Below are 9,958 nucleotides of genomic sequence, written 5' to 3' on the forward strand. Positions count from 1 at the left end.
AACCCTCAAGAGTATTGACAGTCAGAGAGATCTTGGCGTACAGGTCCACAGGTCACTGAAAGGGGCAACACAGGTGGAGAAGGTAGTCAAGAAGGCATATGGCATGCTTGCCTTCATTGGCCGAGGCATTGAGTATAAAAATTGGCAAGTCACGTTGCAGCTGTGTTGAACCTTAGTTAGGCCACACTTGGAGTATAGTGTTCAATTCTGTTCGCCACATTACCAGAAGGATGTGGAGCCTTTAGAGAGGGTGCAAAAGAGATTTACCAAGATGTTGCCTGGTATGGAGGGCATTAGCTATGAGGAGAGGTTGAATAAACTTGTTTGTTCCCACTGGAACGAAAGAGGTTGAGGGGCAACCTGATAGAGTGCCATTATTATGAGGGGCATAGACAGAGTGGATAGTTGGAGACTTTTTCCCAGAGTAGAGGGGTCAATTACGAGGGGGCATAGGTTTAAGGTGCGAGGGTCAAGGTTTAGAGGAGATGTACGAGGTAAGTGGGTGCCTGGAACTCGCTGCCAGAGGAGGTGGTGGAAGCTGGGACGATAGTGACGTTTAAGGGGCATCTTGACACATACATGAATAGGATGGGAATAGAGGGATACGGACCCCGGAAGTGGAGATGATTTTAATTTAGATGGGCAGCATGGTCGGCGAAGGCGTGGAGGGCCGAAGGGCCTGTTCCTGTGCTGTACTTTTCTTTGTTCATTGTGTGTCAGGAGGGTCATGGAGCCGTCCACTGTGGCGCTCCCAATTCTGCAAAGTCGCGTGCAACAGCTGCAACAGCCGGCTTTTAACAATGACGGCTGCGAGCGGCCTTCAAAAAGGCCGCGACCAAATAAAAAAAATGCGGGCGCACTGCGCATGTGTGCCCGCTCATCGGTGTGCATGTGCAGTGTTTTGCACATGCGGACCGCGTGCGAGCAAACATGCGCAGTGTGGCCACATTTTTAAAATATGGTCGCGGCCTTTTCGAAGGTCGCTCGCAGCCGTCATAGTTAAAAGCCGGCTGCTTCCCGCTCTGCCCGGTTTGGAAGTGCTTGGTTTTTCTGAGCGAAGCTAAGGCCAAGTTTCCCTCCAGTGACTGGCACCATCGGACCCACCCGGCCATGGCCTACACCTCGGAATTCGCCTGTTTCTACATCGCGCTCATCCTGCACGACGACAAGGTCACCATCACCGAAGACAAACTCAATGCCCTGATTAAAACAGCTGGTGTGACCATTGAGCCTTTTTGGCCTAGTCTGTTTGCCAAGGCATTGGTTAATATTGACGTCATTAGTCTGATCTGCAATGTTGGAGCTGGTGACAGTACCCCAGCTGCTGCAGTAGTTGTTTTCACCGCTGCCCCGTTGCTGCTGAAGAGAAAAAGGAAGTGAAGAAACAGGAAGAATCTGAAGAGTCTGACGATGACATGGGCTTTGGTCTCTTGATTAAACGTGTCATGCAACAACATTATTACAATTTACAAAAATAAATAAAAATTGAATATAAAAGCCAGCTGCTGCGGCTGTTGCCTTCCTGCCTGAAGGGAGGCAGAGATCAGGTCACGGCCCCCGAACGTCGTCATGACATGCTTTAGCTGTGATTGTGATTCTCCATTTTGTCAGCAACAAACAAGGTAAGAGAAAATGATGGGTCGGGAAGGTCGGCCGGTGTGGGTCGCAAAGCTCGTCGGCGTGCGTCGTGTAGGTCCGACGGCGTGGGCCGCGAAGGTCGGCCAAAGTGGGTCCCGAAGGTCAGCCGGTGTGAGTCGCAAACGTTGGCTGGTGTGGGTCGTGAAGGTCCCGAAGGTTTGCCGGTTGGTAAAAATGGGTCCCCGGAAAAACAGTTTGAAAAACACTGCCTTTAAGATAATGAACTTAAACCAAGTGACTTAAAGGGAACGCTAAAAAAACTAAGAATTAGACCAAGCCACATATGCTGATATTGGATAAGGTCATTAAAAGTTTAATCAAAGAGGCAGGTTTTCAGAAGTGTCTCAAAAGGAGAGCAAGTGAGAAAGGTGCAGAGGTTTAGGAATGGTATTCCAGATGGCATGGCACCAAAGCACCAATCATGGAGCAATTCAAATTAGGAATGCACAGGAGGGCAGAAGTGGAGGAGCAGAGATATATCGGAGAGTTGTGGGGCCAGAGAAAATCACAGAGATAGGCAGGATCGAGGTCATGGAGTCATTTGTAGGCAAGGATAAGAGTTTTGAAATCAAGATGTTGCTTGACTGGGAGCTACTGGAGGTCAGGGGTGATAGGGGAATGGGACTTGGTGTGATTTAAGACAAGGGCTGCAATTTTTTGGATGACCTCAACTTTACGGAGTGTAGAATGTGGAAGACCAGTCAGAAATGCAATGGAATAGCCGAGTCTAGAGGATTTCAGCAGCAGATGATCTGAGACAGGTGCAAAGTCTGGAGACATTACAGGCATGGAAATAAATGTTCTTAATGATCACAAGAATATGAGGTTGGACACTCATCTCAGGATCAAATGTGACACTAAAGTTGCTAACAGGCTGGCTTAATCACAAACTACTGCTGGGGATGTTGTTTGGAGCGGGGACAGAAAACAATGGCTTCAGTATCTTCACCATTAAATTGAAGTAGACATCAGAATTGTTACTTGAGTGATAAATATTTGTCGGTAGATGAAGGAGACTGGCCTATTGTGATGCTTGTCACTCTAAGACAAGCCTTACTGAGTAAAGGTCATGTGGTCTGAACAATCGGTTCTGACACTGAAATCGTGGGGCCCACCACTTTCACGCCAACTCGCAATTCTCTGGTGTCTCGACAGCGGTGATATTCGTTCCATTCTACATGTACAGTAAACGACATTTGCATATCATTAGCGGTCCTGATCCGGGGCCTCCAAGAGTATCTTCCTCCACTGGGGGAATTCCCAATGGCGAGGTTCACTTGTGCTTTAAAAGTCGAGAAACAGGCGCCATGACTGATGAGGGAGAGAAATTAGGTAGGGCACAGAGAGGCAGGACTGTGGGATGCTGGTCCTGACACTGGCCAGGCTGGCCTAGGGGGGCCTCTTCCGGGGGGGGGTGGAGGGGGTGGGGGGGGGGGGTGATGGGGCCGATGGGCTTGGGGCCGGGGTGACCCCCCCCCCCCCCCCCCCCCCCCCCCATTGGGACTTGGGTGGAGTCCAGGTACAGACAGCCATTGCCATGGCCTGCAAGGCAGCCATCTTCTGTGCATCCCACTGACCACCCATCTTGGCCTTGTTCAGCAAAGTGCCACCGCTCGTATCAATGTCCCCACCACCCACTCCGTACTCCTCCCTTTGCCATACTACCTCTCCCACTGAGCCATCACCCACTAGCAGGGCATCACGTGGCCAGACAAGGGCAACACCCACAGTAGCCTCTACAGGGATGAACCAGACAGCATATCATTGGCATGAGCAGCACCGCCCAACAGCGCCCCTGACAGGATGGATGGGCACCAGGGCCAGAGGCTCCCATGGTGCTGGGCACTGATGGGGCCAGGGGTGCGGGGATGGGGGTGAGGGGTGTGGGGATGGTGGGGGGGGAACATGCGGTGGCAAAGTCCGCAGTCTCAAACGGGGCCTTCTGTAGCCCGGTGGACCTGGTTGAGTGCAGGGGTACATACAATGCTAACATGCCAGCCTTTCACCCCCTGCAGACAATGGATAATGGAACACAACCAGCAATGGTGGCCTTCCTGCTAGTTGCCACAGCCCTGGGGGATGTACTGTGGCTGTCCAGCTTGAGGTGCTCGAGGAGGAGGAGGAAGCTGCAGCAGCGGAGCATGCCCCAGAGGAACAGGAGGCAGCTACTGAAGGTGGAGAGTCGGCCGCTTACAGGTGGAGGAGGAGAAGGCAGAGGAGGTGCAAATGAAGTGCGCATGAGGCCTCGCATGTATCGGCACTGTGGTGATTGTATATCTGTGTAGATACAATACAACTGAGCAAGCACTAGAGGGAGCACGGGAGAGATATAAATACAGATGAACAGGAAGCCAGGACACACTTCACAGAACGGGAACTGGTAGCAAGACATAGAAAAGCAGCATCGATGTAACTTTAAGTTAAGCACTGAAGAGAGAACGAACTTACAATAAAGCATCTACTTCAACTTTAAGACTACGAGCTTTATTAAGACACAAGGAACAACACATGGTACCAAGAGTGGCTTCAGACACTTACTACAAGATTACACAAGCTGCAGACACAGAAAGACCAAAATGGCAAGGAAAACTCCTACCAGATATTTGACTTGGGAAGACTTTGCTAATTCGGTGATGTCGGTTGGAACCCCATCTCAGCTGAAATAATTGGCAATTTAAGTAATGCCTGGAAAAGATTTAAACAAATGTTTGATTTATATATCATAGCTAATGATTTAGAAGCAGCCTCAGACGAAATGAAAATAGCACTGCTCATCACAGGACATGAAGCTAGAGAAACATATAATTGCTTTAAATACTTGAAAGATGAAGGCAGCACCAAATTAGAAATAATACAAAAAAAATTTGAAGAGCACTGTATGATATTTTAACAGTACTGTATGCTCAAAGACCAAACTGCACAGGGACTGAGTGATTCAAAACTCAAACAATCACTATCAGAACAGAAAGGGTTCAGTCTAGAAATCGCGAGTGAAAAGTCCAGGTCGAAAGGAAAAAGTAAATTGAAGTTCTCACAAAGACAAAACGCTGAAATCCAGTCCAGATCGAAAGGAAAAAGTAACTTGAACTTTTTAGGAAGAAAAAACGCTGAAATCCACTGTAAAATGGCATCTGAGCACATTTCACAGTCTCAGGGGAACAAAGGACGAAAATCTGCATCTGCGCATGCGCAGGAAACAGAAGCCGCGCATGCGCAGTTAAAATCAGCCGTTTTGCGTTCAGTTAAAAAACGTTTTGGTCGCGGATCGTTATGCGCATGCGCAAGCCGCGCATGCCCAGTTAAAAGGAACAAGTGCACCATTCGAAGATGGTTCTGCGCATACGCAAGCCGCGCATGCGCAGTGGACGCAAAACCGCACAGTAAAGGAATACCGATTTGCGCATGCGCAATCGATTCCTACGCATGACGTCACGAGCGTCATGACGTCTGAGGACCCGGACCACGCCCACTTAAAAGGGAAATGCCCGAAAATTAAAAACAAGAAACTTAAAGCTGTAAAACCCAATTTTCTTACCTCAAAAGACAGATAAACGCCTGAACTTACACCAGCAGTTGAAAATAACTCTCACAACACCCTGGAACAAACAGTCTGCACCACCCAAAGTGAAGAGAACAAAAACAATTCCAAAACAAAAAAAGATGAAGAAAATGATACCAAATCCGAAACAAAAAAAGATGATTTGTTTTTCGAACAATACTACTCAGACATGGCTGAGTTATTCGGATATGCTGATCACAGCATCAGCAACACGGTCGCAAAACTCAACACGACTCTACTCATGGTAGCTGAATCCAACACCATGGTGCCATGGCAGATCGTCGATACATTGGATGACAGCAATACCCAAGATGAAGACGATGCCACACAGAGAGCACAGAAAGACTCCACACAGAGAGCGATTACAGGCTCCACAGGGAGAGCGATGAAAGACTCCACAAAGAGAGTGACGCGAGCCTTCACAGACAGCTTGTTGAAAGACTCCAAAATGGAAGCAAGCAAACACTCCCTAGCGAACACTATGCATGAACAAGACCATGAAGGTCAACCCACCGTATCTGAGCAACCGCAAGCAGACTATGAAAGTCTACCAAGCTCACATAATCAAGAAGAAGACAATGTAAATCTACCCACTGCATGCGAAAACAGTGACAATGTGATCACACTCGACATACAGGGGGTGCAGGATCACAGCGAGACTGACAGATCTCAGCTCGTCTGTACAGACGCACAGAGTAGGGCTACTCATGAGTCCAGAGAGACCACGTCAATTGAAATCTTGAAGATTTTGACTCCAGAAGAGGAGCACCAAGAGTCCAGAGAGACCACGTCAATAGAAATCATGAAGAGTTTGACTCCAGAAGAGGAGCACCAAGACCAACAAGAAAATGAAATCGTGAAGAACTTGACTCCAGAAGAGGAGCACCAAGAAAGCAAAGAAGAGGAATTAAATCCACAACAAATTACTCCAGAAGAGGAGTACAAAGGAAGCAAAGAAGAGGAATCAAATCCACCACAAATGACTGATGTCACCAGCATCAATGCAACATCAGATCATTCTCACCATTCTCTAGATGAAACGTTCAATGTAACAGATACCACAAAGGACATTCGCACCAATAACTGTGACAATGACTCAAATTATCCACACGGGACACTCATTGAGCACAACAAGAAAAACAAAAAGCACAAGAAGAAGCGCAGAAACAAGAACAACAACAGCAAGAACAAAAGCAACATGAAGCGCAATAAGAACAACAAAAATCGCAAGAAGCACTGCAGAAAAAAGATCAAGAACAACATAAACTACAAGCACAACAACAAAAACTACAAGAAGAACAACAAAAACAACAAGAAGCATAACAAAGACAACAACAAGCACGACAAGAACCAAGACAGAAATGACAAAAATAACAACAAGAACAACAATGAAAACAACAAAGACAGAAACGACAAAAACAGCAACAAGAACGACAACGAAAACAACAGACAGAAACAACAACAATGAAGCTACGACTTGTACAAAATGGTACAACTCTGCACATGAAGGACAATGCCACAGCACACTGCAAAACAATGACAAGACTACAAACATGCCATGGGATGACAACGAATCACACAAACTCACATCTGCTCCAGAACAAGCAAGCACACCAGCTTTCAAGGCAGATGACACACTAAATCGATACCACAAGCACAGAATAAAGTCCATGTCAGTCAACATCAGTGGTTCGACCATTCAAACACCTCGGGATGACGTATTGGTTACTTAAAAAAAACAGGAACACCGACAACATTCACAATGGAGTTGCAATATCAATATCACCACGTCAACAACGAAAAAGAAAAAACTCAATGAACAAATTCATCACGTTTGGACTCATAAATATTAATTGGCTTTGTAAAATATCCAATATCATCATCACGTGAATAGATACACATATCATAAGTAATCTAACTGTTTTGTACAATTTTCCTTAACAATGTAAAGAAAATATGTAAAGAAAAAAGGGGGGATGTGGTGATTGTATATCTGTGTAGATGCAATACAACTGAGCAAGCACTAGAGGGAGCACGGGAGAGATATAAATACAGACGAACAGGAAGTCAGGACACACTTCACAGAACGGGAACTGGTAGCAAGACATAGACAAGCAGTATTGATGTAACTTTAAGTTAAGCACTGAAGAGAGAACAACATATCTGCCAGATCATGGCGTACCTGGCACTGAGGGGGTATGGGGGAGGACACCCACTCCCAGTGGCCATGAAGGTGACTGTCGCCCTGAACATTTATGCCACCTGCTCCTTCCAGGCGCTGATCTGGGACCTGTCCAGGATCTCACAGTGTCATCTGCGCCATCTCACCAATCGGCACAATACACCCATTTCAACCTGGACCAATTACACCAGAATGCCCGAGCAGCGGCGTACGCCGTCATCGCTAGCATGCCCAAGGTCCAGGGGATGGTCGACGGGATGCATGTCGCCCTACGAGCACCTGCAGATGACAAGCCGATCTACACAAACGACGCCCATGTCGCAACCAGGAGCTTCGGCATTCTGAAGATGCGGTTCATGTGCCTGGACTGCTCTGGAGGAGCTCTCCAGTATGGTGCTGGGAGGGTCACCATAATCGTGGTGGTCTGCTGCATCCTCCACAACATCGCATAGCAGAGGGGCGACATGCTGGAGGAGGAGGATGAACGTCAGTCCTTGTCCGATGAGAAAGATGAGGGGGAGGGAGAGGATGGACAGGACATTGAGCCCGGGCAGGCATGGGAGGCCGCACAAAATGCCACCAGGGTTAATGCACACAGGACACTCTAATCGCCTCCAGGTTCACCGAATAGGGGGGAACAGACACCGCATCCCACATTCCAGGGGTACAGACACCGCATCCCACATTCACACCCAAATCTACCTGTCTGAACCACCTATCCGCCCCTCCCCCCTTTGTGATACATATGTGCCGCACTATGGGATGAGGGCCCTGGTTTCGCAGTAACAGCAGTCCTGGCCCATGGGATGGTGGATGATGACAACCAGCTCTGGGATGAGCTCTGGTGCTCCACATTGTTTGACAACGTCTGACTCCAGCCCACGGTGGCACTTGCCAACATCCATCTGGGTGATCCCTGCTTGCAAGCTGTCCATTCCATCACATGGTCCCATTGCTTCCCTGGAGTGGCGGAGGTGGGGACGGTGGGGACGGGGGGGGGGGGGGGGGGGGGAGAGAGGATTGGGGTTGGACACCAGAGTGGTAAGCGCTGGCTGAACTGAGGTTCTCAAGCCAAGCCCACCCCAACATCCGCCCATTCCCCCCCTTCTGCGTACCCCCTCTGCGGCCAGCCCAGCCCAACACTCACACCTATCTGAGAGAGCACCAAGGCAGGTTATAAAATTGTGCATAGGCGTTTAATGCAAAAACATGCTTTCAGGTACGAGCCATAGCTCCTATCACCAAACTGTACCCTGCACCTGTGCCAACTTAACTGGTGTCTGATTTTCTGGCCATAACACATGACACATGGCATGAACACAACAGGTAGATCCCCAGACAGTACTTCAGGGGTGGAGATGGTCCTGCTGTGTTGCCGCCCTGTGACCTGGGTCCCCTTTGGCCGAACGTCTTCTGGAGCAACCTGGCCTGTATGAGCCCAGCTGCTGCTCGGGTGTCCCAGGTGGCATGGCGCTGCCCTGTTCTGCCCGTTGCCCAACAAATGCCCCAGGGACAGTAGGGGGAGGCGAGGTACTATGGTGTTCCGGCATCTCCATTGCGGGAGTCACCGGTATGGGCCCATCACCTCCTCTTCCCTTGGGATGCCCGATGGTTCCCGGGCTACTCCCCTGAGGCTCCCCCGCCACCCGGCGCTGCCCGTCCTGGAGTACCGCTGCCATCTCAACCAGGGTCTGCATGCTCACGACCATGGACCACAGAGAGTGGACCACCTCTGTCTGGACTGCGCCACATCACCCATTGATGGCAGCTGGTCCAGCGGACACCCTCTAGTCTTCTCCCACTCCCGACGGTTATGGGTGGCCTTCTCCTGGGTTGGGGGGAACAGAAAATACAGAGTTAGACAGTCCGATGCATGCAGCTCAGTGAGTGGGTAGCCAGTATGGGTGCTGACATGTGGTGCAGGGTGGGGGTTCAGCAGCCCTCCTGGTGGTGGTGGTGGTGGTGGGGAAGGCTGGGGGAGGGAGCACGGGGGGTGAGGTTGCGGGTAGGGTTAGACATGTATGGGACGGGGGTTGGTGCCAGGGGCTCAGCGCTGTCTACTCACCCTGGCCGTGCTGAGGGTGTTGTGCAGTTTTTTCCGGTATTGCTGACTGGTCTGGACAGTGTTGTTGACGGCGCAGGCTGTCTCTGCCACCTCCTGAGCCCAGGCACAGCAAACGGCAGCAGCTGGCAACCTCCTTCCCAGCCAGGGTACAGGGTCGCCCGCCTCTCCTCTGGTGCGTCCAACAGGATCTCAAGCTCAGCGTTCATAAAACAGGGTGCAGCTCTCCTCGCTGCCATCTTGTTGGCTGGGATGGTGTATGTGGGGAGTGCAGTGCGTATATGCTGCTGCAGCTTGTTAGCCTCCTGAGTGTCAATCGCGTATGTGGTGAATCCAGCACTGTTTGTCATTGGATTATGTTCCATGTGGCACCGGTGCTCGCCTCTCAATGGTTGCTGGATTGCTCTAGGTGCGGCACCAGTTTTGCTCTTGTAGAAGTCCACAAATCCTGCCCCTGCATCAACACTTAGTCTCAGGAACGGAGAATTCTGTCGAGCACCTCTCAGAATGATGCACT

General features: G+C 49.7%; 1 pseudogene; it reads left to right on the top strand.

The window, feature by feature from the left end:
• The first annotated feature begins 1,110 nt into the window (after positions 1-1,110).
• Positions 1,111-1,478, top strand: LOC119972129 (annotated as a pseudogene).
• Positions 1,479-9,958: the final 8,480 nt, after the last annotated feature.

Source organism: Scyliorhinus canicula, chromosome 10 (genome assembly GCF_902713615.1).
Source record: "Scyliorhinus canicula chromosome 10, sScyCan1.1, whole genome shotgun sequence".
NCBI classification, from domain to species: Eukaryota; Metazoa; Chordata; class Chondrichthyes; order Carcharhiniformes; family Scyliorhinidae; genus Scyliorhinus; species Scyliorhinus canicula.